Raw genomic sequence first — 18,999 nt, 5'->3', positions numbered from 1 at the left:
GGACGACTTCACTCCAATTTTTTTTTATTCATATACAACGTCAAGCTAACGTCACTACAAACACTTCCGGTCTTTCAAAGTAAAAGCTCTTCCTTTTTTTAGTTAGATACTTGATCCTAATTAACCTTTTTGAACACAAATGAAAACATTAAGACCCATTAACAGCATTAATTGAATGTTTTCGCATGAAGAAAATGATGATAAATGTTCACGTGTTTTAAACTACGAGCGTCCAATTATTGAGTTGATTTGGATGAATGTAAAACTGATCATCGGTAGTGGCAGCAGCAGTAGCAACGATCTAACTTTCTGAAAAAAAAATAAAACTATTTCAATACAAAAAAATAAGTGCTTCTCTGAGAGGAATTCACAATAAGGACTTTAAACGGGGATTCTGCGTTCAGCGGCGTGCAGACAGCAGGTGCATGCTGCATCTGCAGCTGCAGGCAGGAGCAGAGAGGAGAGTGAGGGTCTGCAGAGCGCCACAGCCTCATGATTAATGCGGCTTTTAGCTGCAGCGGAGCCTGCATGGGCCCCCCCCCTCAAAGCAAACTGGTCGGGACTGCGCTCATTCATCCCCGACCCATGTTTACTCCATCAACCAAGACCCGGTGGCCGAGAGGCAGCTGCGGCCCACAGCCCATTGACTACATTTCTGCACTAAAACTTCATCAACGTAACCTCCGCGTTTCGGTCAATTTCGCCTTGCTCCCATTGTGCGCCGGGCAGGAACCGAACCGATGGGCGCGTAAAGGAAGTTTTTCCCACTGCAAGTTGTAGGCGCAGTATGGCCACATAATGCAATAACCAGGATTATGGGTGAACTCGTGTATGAAATATAATGAAGAAAGGCCACGAGGTCTAATAGGTTACTGTAAAGTCGCACACGGGCTGCCCTGGCCCCGAAGATTTTTTTTTCTCCCCTACTGGAGGAAGTGGCAGCATCCAACAGTGAAGCACATTGAAGAGCCTGGTAATCAGTAAAGCTGGGTCTTTGAGAGGAGAAGGGGAGGGGGGGGGGGGTACAAAGTTAAGATTATCTCGCCTGATTATAAATTATTACGCAGGAAGTGCGGCTGGATCTGCAGGAGAAGGGGAGGGGGCGTCCCGTAACCACACACGCCAAAATGCAGCTTTTCTCCCGCCGAAAGACACACAAACGACTCTGACCACTGTGCCAGTGGGAGGGAATGGTGGGGGTCACTCCTCTTTAACCGCCAAACACACACACTCACGCACGCACCCGCACACACACACACACACACACACACACAGATGAGCGCAGTAGAATCCCGTTGCACCAGCAGCAGTAGTAGTGGATAATTCATTGCAGATAGAGAGGAGCCCCGCACTCTGAATCCACAGGCGTCTAAAGTGCGCACACTTTCTTGCACAGCCGTCTTTCAACGGCCCCGCGTCACTCCCGGCCGTTTGCGCACTTACCTTTGCACTACAGCGAAACTGGGCACAGTTAGTTCCCATTTCGAGAAAAAGGCTGTAAGAATCCAGTCATCCCCGCGTTATCTCCTGCTGCGTTCCTCAGACATCCACGGTGTGTTTCAGCTGGGCCAGTAATCCCGTCTTCCATCCCGGGGAGAGCGCTCCCAAGCTCCCTTACATCTTTTCCCACATTTTCTTACAAAACTATGTCAGGCTTCTTTCAGCGCTTCTTCTTTTTTTCTCTCTCTCTTGCTCTAACTCCCCGGTCCTCTGCCCCCTCTTCTCTCCTCTCCCTCTCTGAGGTTGCCTGGTTACCTCTCTCTGTAGGCTGGATCAGACCGCCGGCCGGCAGCCAATCACAAAGCTGGGTTCATCTTAACCCCTCCGCTGCTGAACTGTCCTGATTTCCATCTTTCAAGGGTGGAAGAGTGAAGTGAGGAGGAGGAGGAGGGAACCAAGGGTTTAGAAAACATATGAGACATATAATGAGGAAGAATTGAGAGGGAGGTGCAGATGAAGAGATGGGAACCATCAGATCTTTGAGTCTGGACTGTACTTTGGAAGATGAGTGTACTGTCCAGACTTCACCGTCATCACACGCCCACTTCCTTCACTACACATTCATAGTACTACACGCTGACAGAGACGCCAAATAACCAGTCGTGATGCAGCCTTCATCCACTCATTCAGCTAACACTATTGATTGGATCACCACCCACGGTGCAATCATGCAGTCTGCATCAGAGGTGAGTCACGCGTTTGGGAAAAAAAATCACTTCTGACCTTTGTACCAGCACACTTTCCAGATCCTAAACTATGAAAAAGTCAGAGCAACAAAGGGAAAACACAAATACTAATTTTGTCAACAATGTGGGGGGAGATCGTCAATTCCCTTGAACTTCGCACAGCTGCAAATTTCAGTGTATTTTACTGGAACTTTATGTAACAACCTAACACAAAGTGACAAGTAATTGTAAAGTGAAAGTGGTACATTTTGTTCTTACAAATAAAAATAAACGTTTGCTGTACATCTCGAGTCAGTAGAACAATTTTTCGCTGCAATTACAGCATCCTTTTTTATCTGTTTATTTTAAATATAACAGTTTTGCATATCGAGAAACTGAAATGTCTGCCCATTCTTCTGCTAAGTGAACTGCAATGTACAACTTTATCACTGGTTCTCAACATGATTCAGGTCTGGACTGACTGGGTCACTGAACACATGAATATGCTTTGATCTAAAATAATGATTTAAATCATTATTTTCCTCTGGCCGAATGTTTCAGGTAATCGTCTGATCGGAAAACAAACTTCCACCCAAGACTCAAGTCTTTTTCAGCTTCTAAGTTTTCTTACAGGACCGTCCCGTATTCAGCTGCATCTGTGTTTCCACCAACTTTTCTTCCAGTTTAAGAAAAACATAACCTGTATGATCAAGCTTACGCCATGTATCGCCATGGTGATGGGGTGTCCGCAGTGGTGTGTTGTATTACTCTTTTGCCACACTGTTCTGGTTTCAGTCTGGACTCATTTGTCCAGAGGACATTCTTCCAGAATGTTTACTCTTTCGCTTTTATAGCTTGTGACAAACTGCACAGAACGTCTTATGGATTTTTTTTAAAGGTTTGGATTCTTGAAAGTCTTTCATAAAGGCCAGATTTGTGGAGACGAATTGCAAGACTAATTGCCGTCTTGTCCGCTGATCAACGCACATAGGCTGTAGATCTTTGTAGCTCATCATGGGGCTCTTGGCCTCTTCTCTTAATAATGCTCTGCCTAGATGACAGCCTAGATGGATTGCCATGTCTTGGCATTTGCAGTTGTACAATGCACTTAAAATAAATTGTGTTTGTACTGCGACAGATTGTGAAAATGTTAGCAGGGCTCTGTGTTGCCACTAAAATGTATATCCATTTGTGCTTGGTGTGACTACATGGTACTGAGATCTGGTAACTCTAGATCAGTCTTTCTCAAACTGTGGACCCCAAGGTACTGCATGTAAACAACCGCTCATTTGCCGTGATGTGACCTCAAAGTGCAATGTTACAGTTAGCTTAGCAAAGTATTGTGTTTAAAAATAATGGATAAGTGGTAACTAAAGAAAAAACAAAAAACCTTAAGATACCGGTGGAATGTTTCTCAGGATGAGTTTCAGGAACTTTTGATTTTGAATACTATTACGACACATAGTATGCAGATTTAGGTCTGTGGCTGTGAATGCGATAAGACTGTGATGAGGCGGTGACAGAGCTGCGCCCCATGCCAACTAACCGCATCTTAACACTCAAAATAAAATTATTTAATCTGGGCTATGTACAGGCGGAAAGGAAATGTTTGTTTTTGCAAACGCAACTCAAGTATATTTTTCTTTTATTATGCTTCTAAAAAATAAGTACCTCTCACATGTTATTAGTGCACACAACACTTGTAGTAAATAATGTTTTTGATTTCCACGCGTTTTCTATCATTGGGAAGCTTACAATCCATGCTGTAAATAACTCAAAAACTCGTTTGTGGTTTTATTGTGGCCAGTCACACTCACAAAGCCACCCTTCACTTTAGGAGGAACAAAGACAATGACTTCAGGGACTCATATTTTCACATCAGGTTGTATATAGTAAGATGTGATTTTGAGTAGCAATTTCAAGTTAGGTGGTCTGTTTGTTTGGGGTAACTGCTCTAGATGGATTTTGCAGGTAGATGTAAGAATTGCTCCTTGAACAATGCAACCAGCCTCACTGAAAATGTGCATCAGGCAATATTTTCAGTTCTCTTGTAACTGTTACTAAATGGTAAGGAGCCAGGAGATTTTTTTTTTTGTTTTACATTTCCTGGGGCATTTGTACATATTTACCCTTTGGCTGTGTTGCGGGCACAAAACAGCCAAAGGGTTTTGTTGCTGCATTTAAGGCATAGTGCAATTCAGGATAATTGTGGTAGCTTTAAGGAAATCCAAAAAAAACAACAAGCCGGAGCTTTTTCTTACTCTGAGCCAGAGACCATAATGTGCATAGTCACACCATTCTTCCAGTCTGACAAGGTTAGATAACGGTCTTCTTTGTGTTATGGCTCATTATCCGGCCACAGTGGGAATTTTCCTCCACAAAGTGTGTCGGATGAATGGAAAGCTACTTATTCCGAATTGAGGAGACTGCTTACCATATGTGGTGGTGTGACAGTGAAGCACAGCAAACCTTGCTCAGACCTGAGAAGTTCCAGTCTGTCAGTGCAAAAACTATCAGTAGAGAGAATTTATTCCCTGATCTCCAATGTGAAATTACAAAATACAAGTTATTTTTATTTATTGCTTCTTGAGGCCAGTAGATTTGCTTTTGTCTCTTGCTGACATCAGTACAACTCGACACTTAAGTAGCGTAAGCATGCCGTCGTACATCTTTTAGTGTGAAATATGTAGAAATGAGTAGGTCATATGTTTAATAACCTACTTTAATGAGAGGTTATTATTATTAATTCAAGGCTTTCAACTCATCTTACCAGGGGAGCCAATAATAAAATGTTGCCAACATTATATTTGAAGGCATGCAGTGTCTCTACATCCTTCCTGCACAGATCCACTCCTACAATTGCAAAACCTGTTTAAAACATTCATCATTAACCCACCCACTGCTGCTCTGATTTGCTCAAAACCTTAATTCTTGAAACCGGACAACCTCGTGCAGTTTTCCAGCTCTCTCTGTCCTTAAGTCATCTTGTCCCTCACAGCTCTGGCTGTAGTTTACCCTCTCTATCTGTGTAAAGCCCTCCTCTCCGGCTCCCTCCCACACTCCAGTATCTTTGCCTTTTCTGCCGTATCTCCCTCCGTGCATATCTGCCTCCCTCGCTTACCTTCTTCTGCTCTCAGTCTCTGTCGCTCTGTCTCAGCTTGGCTGAGCAGATAAAGCCGAGACGTTCATGAAGGCAAGCCAGCAGCTAGCTTTCTCCGTTTCCTCTCTTTCCTGTCATATGAACACACACCCACACATACACACACACACGCACCCCCCCCACACACACACACACCTGGGAATGGGATGATGCAATCACATATGCAAAGGCACGCAAACGCAAGATCTGCTAGTGAAAGTCCAGATGGGTAAAGATTCTGCATTGTACAGGATGAAAGTTTGTCTAATTTCCACACATCTGCATGTGCAAGTGAGAAGGAGGAAGAGAAAGACAGGAGCAGAGAGAAGGATACAAAACGAGAAGAGCGGGGAAGGAGATATATGCATCTAATCAGCCAAACGGGTCAAACTCGTTAAAACCAACAAAGGAAGAACTCTAATTGCCTGAATGTTGCTCCGCAAAACGTTGCAGTGTAGTGACACCTTGGGTTTACACCAGTTAGATTATCTGAGTCTGAAAGAAATCTTAAACTGTCTAACATGTTGACCGGCAATCATGCAGAATGCACAGCCATCAGATTTAATGTACAACGTGTTTAAATATAGATGAGGACATCAGAGGGGCGAAATCAGACATCAAACAAGTGGATCAGCAAATTAACGATGAGAAGATCTGTACAGCATGTTGCAGTGAAAAGCACTGGCAGCATTTCTAATAAGTCTAGCAGGCCAAGACTCCCATATTAGATGGCAAACACATTTTACCAGTGCCATAACCATACAGTCATTCAGGTTAAATTAATTTGAAGTCATGTTGTAATGTAAATCCAAATCTGTTACATTTTAACTTCTCGAGTGTGAATGACAGTGAATTCTGACCTATACAAAATAAATCACTTAAAACATGTTATGTCCTAGTGTAGAAAAGACCTGCTGACAAGTAATAATTTGAAGCAAATAAATTTACTGTTTTTTCTTTTGTTTAAACATGACTGTTTTAAAACATATTGGAAAAATAAGTTGATTTTAATGGAAATTCAAAGTGGTGGATGTAATTCAGTTTTTTTTTTTTTTTCATATTTTACATTGATGGGGGTGTAATTGTTTACAAAAAAAATAAAAAATATTGGTGGATTACTCCTGAGCTGGTGATGTCAAAGTTAGAGAAATTATCATCCGGCTGGACTGAAGCAACAGCCACAGGACAACACCCATGGGACGCAGCATGGGACATTAGCTGCTACACCTTATTAAAGCTCTAATCGAGGCTGTGTGCTCCCGTTCTTAGCCAGCCTTGTTATATTCAGAAATAGCCTGCAGAGGCTGAATGACATTGCAATCAAACAACTGCAATCAGTTGAATGCTGTGAATGAGACGGTCACCTCTTCACAGATGTCAATACGTCTGGAGGTGAATTTGGGAAACCTTGTTGATTCACTTTGACCCAACGATGCAACAACCTATCTATTGTCTTCACGATGAAATTAAACTTGCAAAAGTATTCTTACCCCAAGAAGTTCTACATTACACATTTTATGTAGATTTTATGTAATAGACCAACACACAAAGTAGTGCAGTGAAGTGGAGTGGAAATGTATAACAATATGTTTTGTGTTCTAAGTATGTTTTAATCCTTTATCCAGAAATGTAAACAACTAAAAATCTACCGAGATATAGTCGTACAGCTGATGGGCAAGAAAATGGATCAGAAATGAAGCTGAGAGACCCATGAAAGATGCTAAAAATCCACTTTTGGTTTTGCACTTTGCAAATCTAGAGTTTATCAACAAGCAGCGAGAAGAAAGTCACGAGAACACCTGACTACCTCGTAGCAGACGTGGAAAAAGGATGAGAAGTTTAAGTTTTTCTGGTGATAGTCATCTTTATTTACAGTAATCCGACAGGAAGGAAGCAGAGAGAGAAGAGTGGATGACATGCTGCAAGAGTCTCAAGGTTGGGAATTGGACCCCAGATGGCCGTTCACGGCACTAATAGCCTGTGTATACGAGGGCGCTGCGCTGCAGCTACGCCACATGGCACCTCTGAAATTAAGCTTTTCAGCCCACATGTAAAACACTATGTGTGGAGGAAAACCAACACTGCAAGTCACCCTTAACACACCATGTACAATGTGGAACACAGTGGCAGCAGCATCACGCCCTGGGGGAATCCTTATTTGAGAAAGCACCAGGAAGCTGATCAGAGTTGATGGGAAGACAGAAAGAGCTAAGAGCCAAGTCATGAAGGAAGACTTGCTAAAAAGGAGGACATTTCTGAAAACTCTTTACACTTCACCAGTACATGCTACTTTTTGCTAGTCTATGATCCTGACAACGTATTTTGAAATTTGTGGTTCTAAAGAAGAAAATGTTCAACTTGTATGAATATTTTTTGCAAAGCACTCCATAGACTTATACATTTATTTACGGTGAGGGTTTGGATGGGTGTGTGTGTGTGTGTGTGTGTGCGTGTGTGTGTGTGTGTGTGTGTGTGTGTGTGTGTGCGTGTGTGTGTGTGTGTGTGTGTGTGTGAGTGTCACACTTGAAGAATATAGGAGGAAAAAAGGTAGCGCAAGAAGCAGACATAACAGAAGACAAGACATCACAGCACACCCACAGCTATCAAAGCACGACACTACTGATGTGTGTGACAGCAACTCAGATACATCAGCATATCAAGAGGGTGACACATGTGAAGAGAAAAGAAAAAAGCACGTGAAGAAGAGAGAAGGTTCACGAGAGGGAAGCGTGGCAGATTTAAAAACGATGGATGTGCACGCATGTAGAGCGACTTCAGACATCATGACAGGTTGTTCGAGCTGAACTCTTTATATGTAAATACAGTTAGAAATGGAAAACAGTGGCAGGGAAGTAGCTAGGAACAAATAAAAGAAATCAGAGGTGACAGGGTGACTCGTGTGATGCTGATCAACGTACAGGAGAGGGAGTTGGTGTTCATGCGTGCGCTTGAACTCGCAGAGGGCAAGATATGAAGATGTGCTCTGCTGAAGTGTCTCAAATGTTTATGATTTTTATCTGTGCATCTTTGAGGGCTTCTGCCTTTTGGGAGGATCCATCACGCCTAATCATGTTTCATTAATGGGGATGTCTTGTGGAAAAAAAAAAAAAATCCCTTTTTTTTGCTTCACATCATTCAGTATCTGCAGTTGATAACAAGTCATGATACCAACAGAAAAAAAAAAAAAAAGTAACTCAGTGCTGCAACTTTGTTCGGGTCCGCCTTGGTTCGAAAAGTGTGCCGTTCAGTGAGAGCATGTGAGAAATAAGCGTCTTTACAAAGTCGGAGCTGAATTATTCTGCCTGCATGTCTTCATCTCCGCCCGCTGCTTGAGGTCGACCCTTTGAGGTCCGCCCTGAATATTCTCTTTCATTCTATGTAATAGAACAACCAAGCATGCTTCACTTGGGGAAATGCTCAGTTGTTGGTTGTATTTATTAGCATGAATTCTTACATCAACCCACAGCTTTCCAAGATATGAACCCAAAGGATTGACATTTATTTATTTATTTTTTTACAGGAAGTGTGGAAAAAAAACAATATTTTCCAGTGTTTCAAAGTTTAGTGTTGGACTTGCGAAGAAATGTAAATTTGAGAAACATACTGCATGGTATTATTTTAATTACTTTTGCTGCCTTGTGTCGATATCACTAAGGGCTGATGTGATGAAGTTTATGCAGACAAGCTTCTTGTTCCCGACTCCGGCTACCATTAATTTATGGCCGTCTGTCTGCCAGGCTTCATACTCAATAGACATCATGATAGAGTGAACTCACTACTCCTTGCTTCGGCACAAATATGCACCAATATCTTCTTCATTCAATGCCACCTTAAAGTCAGAACCACTATGAAGTCTTCTAGCTTTGTGAACTAACTGAGCCGGAGTTGTGAATTTCAGTCATGTGTCTCAAATTTAATGACCAGATGAAATTATAAAAAACTTTGTTGACCCATTATACTGATTAGATGCATACATTTCCTTCTCCTCTCTTCTCCTTTTGTATCCCCTTCTGTGCTCCTTTGGACTCAAACTTGAACAACTTTTGTGATTTCTCTTCAACTCAGTTCCTTTATCAGCCAAGGGCAGACTTGATTTCATACACAAAAGTGTGATAAAAAGAAAAAGTGCTAGGCGTACCACAGAGCCATGCCAGCTGGGCGCTCCAGCCCACTTCACGCACCCCGCCATTTTACAATTTTTCTTCTTTTGTTGCTACAACAAGCACACGCTGCACCTATTGTAATGTTTACCTGCTTTTCTCAAGCATCCTACAATGACGGCAAAGAAGTCCTTTCATCAGCACACGTGTGCAAAGTTGGCAAAAGAAAAAAATAGCTTCACCATTATTCAAACAACAGGTAGGCTATTATGCACCATAATGTTCAGCTCCTTTCAATAAAACATTAAATCCAGTAAAAAATCTAGTTTTCAGACTGATCCTTAATTGCCAACCTGGAGATAATGATGTTTCAACATTAGTATGGGATACAGGGGCTGCCACAATTCTTTGGGCACTGTGTTGGCTGATGAACCCAGCGCATAATTCTTGCTTCATCAAAATCTGATGAAGCAACTGTGAATTCTTCCTTAAATTTGTAAAAGTGATTTTTCTTGGGAAAAAACAAACAAAACAAACTGTTTTTACAAGCCCACCAACACTTTCCTCCAAAATCCACATAAGAAAAGTGAGTGACATTTGTTAAAGTAGATGAACAATAAAAGTCACATTTCTCATCCTAAACTAAAAATGTTCTTCCTGTCCAAAACAATTTTTGCCTCAGAATTACGACAATTTACTTCTTGACATAGATGAGAGTGCAGCGTAGTTTAGTCGTTGGCGATGTAAGATATGGCTGGCATAGTCAGCAACCAGTCAGATTATTTGTGACAATGAATTTCCTCTGTTGAAAGAAATGTTGTTTTAGCGTTTTTACCGCTTATGTGTCCTCTGTCAGGAACATACTAAATAATCAATAACCCGTCTGTCCAAACTGACCTCATGAATGTTTGCTGATGATAATTATCTGCAGACAAAGAATCATTTTTATGCATTGTCTGAGCCAAATTGCTGATAGATTGTACAGCTGCATTTTATCAGCCTTTCCAATCACTACGCATTTAGCATAACACTGAGTTGACTATCGGGGCAAACGACATGTTATTGTGGGAAAACTGTGGATGGATCATACAGTTTTAGTAATGTGATTGAAGATGTCCTTGGAATAATATTCGTTACATCACTGAAGTGCTGCAAAATTTTACATGTAGACTTTCTGCTGCTTCCATTCAATGCAAATGTGTTTTAAACAGCTAGTGCAAAAACCCCTAGTATGAAATATTGTGTTGACGCAGGAATGCCTTTCAGGATTGTAGTTTATTCCCAATTTCTGTTGTAAGTGGTCATTCATTAATGTGGCAAATCACAAGCGGATCAGCTTACCGGAAAGAGCTTTTAAAACTCTGAGCAGGGTGCCAGTTTTGTAAGATTTCAAGGTACTGCTCTCACTCTGAACAGGCTGCAAAACAATTATTGTATTAGGAACTGCAGGATATTTCGTCAATACTTAAATATTTGGTGGCTTTTTTGTTACACCTTGATGTCTCAGTTGGTATCCTTTTTTTTCCTTTTACAAAGTTTATTATGCTAATGTTTCAATTTTGAAGACTTGTGAGCACTTTGAATGCTTTTTTTTTAAAACTGGCTAAAGTAAAAAAAAAAAAAAGCGCTTTTATACATTTGTCATTTGAAAATGGATACAGGTTCTTTGAGCCACAAGTCTGAATCCAACTGAAAAAGAAAATTAAAACTAATATTTTATTATTTTATGAAGCGCTGTCCCATGTCTGTCATTTTCTTGAAAACCGTATTTAACATCTATATAACACGAGTTGTTATGGTCTCGACTCCAGACCCTGGCGGGTTGTGAATGTTTTAGACAAAAGAGGATTGTGAACATATTTTATTTTTCTTCCAATAGGCATAAAAAACAACAATTATGTACCAAAGTAATGAATGTACACATGCAATAAAACAGAAGCATAATTAAGGCCTGAAAAGTAATTAGAAAAGGTTAGTGGCAGAGAAAGATAGCGGGCTTCACTCGAAGTTGAATGAGGCAACGTTTTCACCTCAGCACCACGAGCAAATGCCGATTTTGTTGTCCAAGAAATAAAGCTATTAATGAGGCTTTGTTTTTCAAAGCTTTCATTTTTTTCCCCTGGGAAACATTTTCACTTTACAGCTGCAGACAATACATAATGCAGAAAATAATTAATGGTTTTGTTTTAGTTGCGCAACTATTAGAAATACTAATAGATTTGTTATGTTTTGGACTGTTTGATCAGCAGACATGCTGCAAATCAATACAATTGGGAACACTATAAATATTGTTAAACTTTTGTTTCAATAACCCCACCAATAAAGGCAACACCCACATTTTTTGAAAGGTGCGTTATTCAAGACCAAAGAATGAGCCACATGTTTTCTTTTATTAATTTGTTAATGAGCACAAAACAGGTCGTCAGATGAAACGTAATCTGGTCAACAGCAAAGTTAAAGGAGTCATTTTAACTTTCAAGTCTTTCACATCAATTCAGAGTCAAGACTCACATCTCCCACAACTTGAATTAAACATGATGACCAAATCCATAACACCCAGCACACCTCTCACGCTGCATTAAGTTAACACCTGCTTATCCCCGTCTTCGTATTGACCACTGCTTTGTCATATAATGCACTAAATATGGTTTGGAGGGCTTTCTTCTCAAGCTGGAGAAGTTTTGATAGTATTGGGAAAGCGTTTTCTAAATCTACATTTAAAACCCACTGTCAATATTTTCAGCTAGTCTGTAACGTGGCAGCTAGCTTAGCAGAGAGACAATGTAGGAAACAAGTTTTGTTTTGTTAGGATGGACGTATGCACATCGTGATTTTTGTTCCATTTTCAGACGAGTTTCCAGTCACCCAACAATTCCTGCGATCGTGTGTTGTGCATCGTGCAGAAATACAGGGGCTGGCGAGAAGCGACCTCACAACAGTGGCTGTTTCTGATATGGGCGACATGGGCACTCCCTCCAGAGTGGCCACAGCTTCTTGGTTAATTTATTGAATAATTACACGTCCCGTTTAACTACGAGGGCAGCCATGTCAGGGTTACACTTGTACACTACGCTTTCCTAATTTTGGATGATGGATTTAACAGAAGTCAATTAAGATGTTCAAAGCTTGGGAAATAGTTTTACCAATTCCTCCACAGCTGTCTGCTGGATTCCTGATGCTGCTTGTTCACTAATAACGTTCTATATGAACCAGAACAGCTGGATTTAAACTCGTATCAATTTAGACAGGTGGATTTTATGCAGGGGGATTATAGCAAGGTGGACTGAAGTCGTATGCATGCCACAATTTTCAAATTTCATTTGTTTTTAATAGAAATAACTTTCACAAGGCACTGTAGCAAATTAATCACTGCCCAAATTTACAGAGAACACAACCTGCAGAGGAAAATACATATTGTTAAGGGAATTAAATCAAGTGTGTACATGTAATGTGTGTGTGTGTGTGTGTGTGTGTGTGTGTGTGTGTGTGTGTGTGTGTGTGTGTGTGTGTGTGTGTGTGTGTGTGTGTGTGTGTGTGTGTGTGTGTGTGTGTGTTGCTTGGAGCAAAGAGGCTTAATCTTGAAGATGAGGGAAGGAGCCCAGTGGAGGTGGAAGAAGTCAAAGAGACGTAGTTTCCTTGTATTCCCAACATTTTCAATAATGCAGAATGAGCCGTGTCTCAGGGACGTTGTCTTCATTCATTTTTAACAGGTTCAGTTACACAGCAGTAGTCCAGATTTCTTTCTCTCCCTCTGCGTTGGAAATGTGTGTTTGAGCTTATGGGCCGATGCCGATGTGTGTATTTTGCGTGATTAAACACACCTTTTAGTTGAGGTCACAATGAACAGGCAGGTTAATGGCTTGCTGCTAATTGGTTTTTGATTACTGGAGTTAATTAAAGTTTTAAGGCCCACACTAAAAAAGAAGGAATTCAAAACAAGAAGTCCTTTGGTTAACAAATATAAACATTTGCACCATTTGCTTCGACAGAAGCTTAGTGCAAGAAAAAAAAAGTCACTCATGAAATCATCACAGTTTTTAATCAATGATGCTGGAGGATGAAGAATCTCCACTAACTAAACTAGCGAGTTTCTAACAAGTTTCCACTGCTGCATTTGCACACAAAAATCAGTTTCACTTACATTGGCTCTATGTAGCTCAGACAAATATACACTGAAATGCTTCTGTTAGTTTATAAACCACTGAAAGGCTTTAGTACTAAAATAGATCTGCTGTCATATCAACCCTCCAGCCTCTCAGGTCTTCTGGGTCTGGGCTATTCTGCACCCCCAGAACCAGAACCCAACATGGAGAAGCAGCATTCTTTTTTTTTCTGCTCCACTAATCTGGAACAAACTTCCAGAAAACTGCAAAACTGAAAGATTCAAGGCTTATAACCCACCTGTTTAGCCAATAAATAAGTGAAACAAACTAATTCTAGCTTGGATTGACACTTTTCAATACTTCTGTTTAGTTTCCCGCTGCTACATAATGCTTTTTGTTTGTCTCTGGTTTTTTTCTTTTTTTTTTATCATGCCTTGTCGGTGAAATGTGTTATTCAAATAAACTTAAACTTGATTTATTTCTTTCAAGCTTTACCAGCCGGTGCGTAAACCAGCTTAGTGCCTGACTCTACAGCTATTTTCTTATTTTAAATACTAACAAGACAGAGATCCCGAGCACAGCCGCTGGAGAGCTACACTCTAAAGTCAAGCAGGTTGTTGTTTCTGTTTACTCAGCCGATATGTTTGGTGTACAAAATCTAAAAGCGAGATTTGATTCCGCTTTAGGCTTTGACCGACAGAATTCCACTTCTTGTTCTTGTTTTTTGAAATATCTCTAAACTATGTGATCCGGTTTTCCCTTTAGAACAACATGGAATAATCCATCAATTTTCTGTTACAGCTTAAATTACTATAACAGCAAACTCATCGGTCTGGAGAGATCAATCCTCTCACAGTTCCAAGCCACTCAGGACGCACCAATGGATCTCCTAACTAAATCTAGTAAAAAAAAAAAAAAAAAAACCTCACATTGCAGTAATCATGTACTCTTTACACTGGTTCCTGGTAAAGTGTAGAATTAGTTTTAAATCACTTGCACTCACCTTTAGAGCTCTAAATGCTCAGGATCCTGATTATTCATGTCAGCTTTTATCAAACACGCCGCTGCTCGTTGCCCTCCACACCTCAGACTCTGAATCTGTTAGCTGTTCCTCATGCGAGGTTACAAACTAAAGTAAGGCTTGGAACAGAAATTGCCGACTCTGTGGATGCCTGAAAAGAAAAATCTGGAAACCTTGTTTTACAACGATTTTATGTGATCATTTGTTTTCTGACAAACTTTAAATCACTTGTACAAAAAGGTTTGTGGTTTTCGTTTAATCTATGTCATAGAGTGCTTTGCGATTCTGTGGATATTAAAAACAAACTTCTTCCTTAACTTTTCGTCTCTCTTGCTTATAACATTTTCCCGTTTACAAAGTCGCCCGTGTCTGCCAAATCATGACACAAGGTGTTCTTAAGTTTTCACAATTGCTTTCCCCTTTGACGCCGTGCAGCACAAGGGTGCAAGCAAGGACACAGCAGGAACTCCAGTCCTCGGTGTGCTTTCTGGTGCTTCACGCAGATGCTAACTGCATTGAATAAGAACACACGGTCAGACACCCAGTTGATGAAACCCTCTAACCTCCACCTCAGCCTGAACTCGCCACATATGTATACATGTGCTGCAGGGAGAAAAGTGTGTTTCTGTGCCAGCATGAGTCTGTGTGCACTTAGGTGGGTGAGTGAGGGGAGCCCGAGGCTCATTGTTCATCTCAGTGGGTATAAATAGAAAAAATAGAAAGCCAGGAATGTACAGGCATCATCATGTATGAGAGAAAGAGAGAAAGCTAACAAATTAAAAAAAACATCAGATCTGAGAGCAGCTGGATTCAAGGCTATGAAAATGCTTTCATGTTATGTTTTTTAATGCAGCGTCTGTCAAGGTGCTCTAGACTGCACGACAGGCTGCAGCGATTCTGAAGGAAACAACATGCAACGCTAGTTCTGTAGTGGTCTTTTGGTCACATAGACACAAAGGTAGCCTTTATGGTGTTACAATATCTGTCTAATACACTCCTTGTTTTACACTCCTATCTTGTAAAATAGATTTTTATCTGATATCTGACACATTTATTGTAGTGCTGGTGATTTGAGCACTCAGATAGAATGGAAGCACTGAAATACTTCTAATTAGTTATATTTAACAAAAACTACATATTACAAAAAAAAAAAACCCAACAACATTAGGAGAGGATCTGACAGTTTGTCAGCAAAAAGAGAAACCAGGAGTATTTGGTGGAAACAGAATGAATGGAAAATATGGCAATTACTTTTATGGGCAGCTGTAAATTGCAACAACTGGAAGAACCTGGTGGAAGTGAAATACACAATGCAGAATAACTACTCAACAAAATTAAACTAATTAGAGGCGGTGTATTTGCAAAATCAACTTTTATTTTAGCTTTGTATCATATTAGAATTTTATTCCCTCTTCAAAAACAGTGTTGCTTTGATTTTTTTAATGCATGTTTAAGAAAATATTGTACATCCTAAAGCAACTCCAATAATGTTTGACCATGTAAGTGTTAATTTTTAGCTGTTTTCAGTGTATCGATTTTGTAATAATCACCTCTGTGCCTCACACAGACAGCGTTTGTCTGTATGCTTCACCTGAGAGAAGCTTACTGTCCTCATCCTGTTCATGAGGACAGAAACAACAGCTATACACCATGCATGAGAGCTGCATAAGACTCTGTGCTTCAAGACAGATGCTGGGCACTGTACCCATTATTGATCTGCAGGAGAAAAAAAACAAAAACAAACTACAACACGCCAATTTCTTATTAATGCTTGACCTCTAGATAACAGGATGAATTATTTACAGCTGTAAGTTTACAAGCCGAATATGCACCGACACAGACACATTCATCAACCAATTGCACATGCTGGCAGTGTTGGCATTTAAAATATCTCTGCGCAGATGACAAAGCAGTAGATCTGCTGCAGAACCTTAATGCTGATCCTGTGGTGTAAACCTGAGCTCTGGCCAGTGAAAATGCTGCCTCTGGGACTGAACTGGGCTGGTAGAGACACATTGCCGACTGAGGACTCGCAATGATTTCTTCAACAAGTCCTCCTGCTGCTTAGGCATCAGGAAATGTGACAGTAGCTGTTGCTGCCCCACTTCTAAAGACCATCTGATCTCCTAATAACTAAAGTAAGACATTACTTAATGATTCAACAAGAAAGGCACCAATTAGTTTCATTTTGTAAACATTAAAAGACAACTAAATTACTACGTTTAATATCTGGGGGTAACCTTACTTCAAATAGACAAAAGTCTAACTTTACCCATTAAGGTATTAAATCTACTTTAGGGATTTCGTTTCATAAATAGCTGAGAAAACCAGATGCTTGTGTGAGGCTGATAGAACTATTCTGCTCTGAACATCGGGCAGCAAAGCAACATCTTACAGTGGGGGACGAATAAAAACATGGATTTGGTGGGAGAACATTTTGTCTCAATTTGTTTAATGCTAAAAGAGACATGACAGCGACTCATCAGAAGCGAATGCCTACCTGGTCTTCACCACACCTGGTGTCCATGTTGTTGTTCCTCAAAGAAGGACAAAGCCCCTAAAACAGAGAGAAAGAGAAAGAGAGAGCGGGGCAGGGAGAGAGAGAGGGAGGTATAACATTAAGAAAAAGCACTTGTCAGGTCGCCCATTAGAGGACCATTACAATACCAATCTCTGCTCCCCATCTTTCCTTTTCACAGTGTGCGTGTAATTCTCTTGGTGTGCCTCTAGTCACCACCGGGGAGATGAGATCATTACCTGTGACTGCGAGGCTAATGTCAAGCGCAGCCTAAAAACACACTTGCACACGCACGCACACACACACACACACACACACACACACACACACACACACACACACACCCCTACACGCACCTACACACACACACACGCACACACGCACAAGCGTACACGCAGGCAGACTAAAGAGAATAATGTGGCTCTGCCTCAGTAACAAAACTATGGTGACCGCAGGGCTCGTCTCCATTTGGATAAGGCGGCCTGTTTTACAACCCGCTTCCAACAGCATCAGATGAGAGAAACAGGAGGATGCAGAGAGGAGGGATATGACAGACGGATGAGTAGAAGAGTATCTAATTGGAGACATGGTGGGAACAAATAGCCTCCTCTCTCTTTATGACAGACGGGGTGAGGAGGGGGGTAGGGGTGTTAGAAGTCCTCATGCAGTACACAAGGAAAAAGAACAGCTGCAGAGAGGATGTTGCTCAGAATGTGGCTATTAGCAGTCATGGGAGCTGAGTGGGTATGCAAAGGCAAGAAAAGGTGGAAGTGGGTCAGGAGGTGACTGACCTGGGCTCTAATTAACTTCACCATCAGCCCCACAGCTCTCATTTCATGTTGCATGCTGAATCCTAGCAGATGTTACTGCTGCATCAAAGTGCAAAGCAGAAAGGCACACCAAGGCTTCCCTTCATGCACCGACCTCACATCCATACAGCAAGGAGGGTCTTTTTTTTTTTCTAAATAGATTTAACTTGTGATTTAAAATATTTCAGCTATAGTTTGTTTTTTTTGTTTTTTTTGTCTTGGTAAACACAAATCCATCTATTAGCCGCTCTGTGTCTGCCCTCTGCTTCACTGTTGTACGTAGATAAACCACCATATGACCTTTACATTGAACATTTTGCATAAATTTAATTTATATTAAATGCACAAAATAAAAATATATTAATTATATTTAATATAATTGATACATTTATTATTCTAATAATTAAATATAATTAAAATGATCATTTATAATAATGTGTCACTGCTGCAACATTTTCTCAACTGACATAATATTACAACAACGACCACATAACACTTACATATGTGTGTGTGTGTGGTGTGTGTGTGTGTGCGTTAGTATGTCAGTACTGATGAGTCCCTCACCTCGGCATGTAGGACGTTTGAAATTTAGATTGACGTTGATGGCTTAACCTGCTTTTTATTTTGGCTAATAAATATGAATTTGTTTTGGACAAATCACAGAAGACTGAAATTTAATTCCCACACTGTGATGATGACATCATTGCAAAAGCAGTGATGACATCACTGCAAAAGGTCCTGATGTCCAATATTAGTGAACACTGAATGCCACGCTCTTGATCCCAATGCAGCTGTACTGTTCAGTAACAGTACATGACAAGACGATGTTAAAGATGCTCCCTTCATCATCTCATATTTGTATTAGCAGCAGTAGCTACTCCTTACCACCACTTTACTTTAATCAAGCAGTTTATTTGCTCTGGAGGGGATTGTTTACCTCACTGAATCTCACACAGAGTGATATACAAGCTGTTTTAGTGGAAATGTTGTCTATTTATCAGCAGGACTTCTCTTAAGTGAGACAACCTTTAGCATACTTATTGTTTTTCTGCTTGTTCTGTGCTTTGTGGCCTAAGTTGCGTCCATTTCAGCCATATTTTCTAATTTTGTCTTGTTTTTCTTCTGTAGTAACTTGGTGGAAGTT

The 18,999-nt window shown here is 40.6% G+C and overlaps 1 protein-coding gene across 9 annotated transcripts in view; it reads right to left on the bottom strand.

Moving 5' to 3' along the window:
• Positions 1-18,999, bottom strand: part of dab1a (DAB adaptor protein 1a) — a 247,672-nt gene that overhangs the window by 100,035 nt on the left and 128,638 nt on the right. For 5 of the 9 annotated variants that reach the window (XM_081606535.1, XM_081606532.1, XM_081606531.1 and 2 more), the window contains exon 1: positions 1,444-1,747. The gene's annotated coding sequence lies outside the window, so the exon portion shown is untranslated. Of the gene's footprint in view, positions 1-1,443; positions 1,750-17,028; positions 17,086-18,999 lie in introns of those variants that run through there. The other 4 variants (XM_081606533.1, XM_081606534.1, XM_081606539.1 and 1 more) reach the window with 3 other exon arrangements.

The sequence above is a fragment of the Poecilia reticulata genome, chromosome 4 (assembly GCF_904066995.2).
Source record: "Poecilia reticulata chromosome 4, P_reticulata-male-v2, whole genome shotgun sequence".
NCBI lineage: Eukaryota > Metazoa > Chordata > Actinopteri > Cyprinodontiformes > Poeciliidae > Poecilia > Poecilia reticulata.
This window is presented reverse-complemented; position numbering and strand designations above follow the sequence as displayed.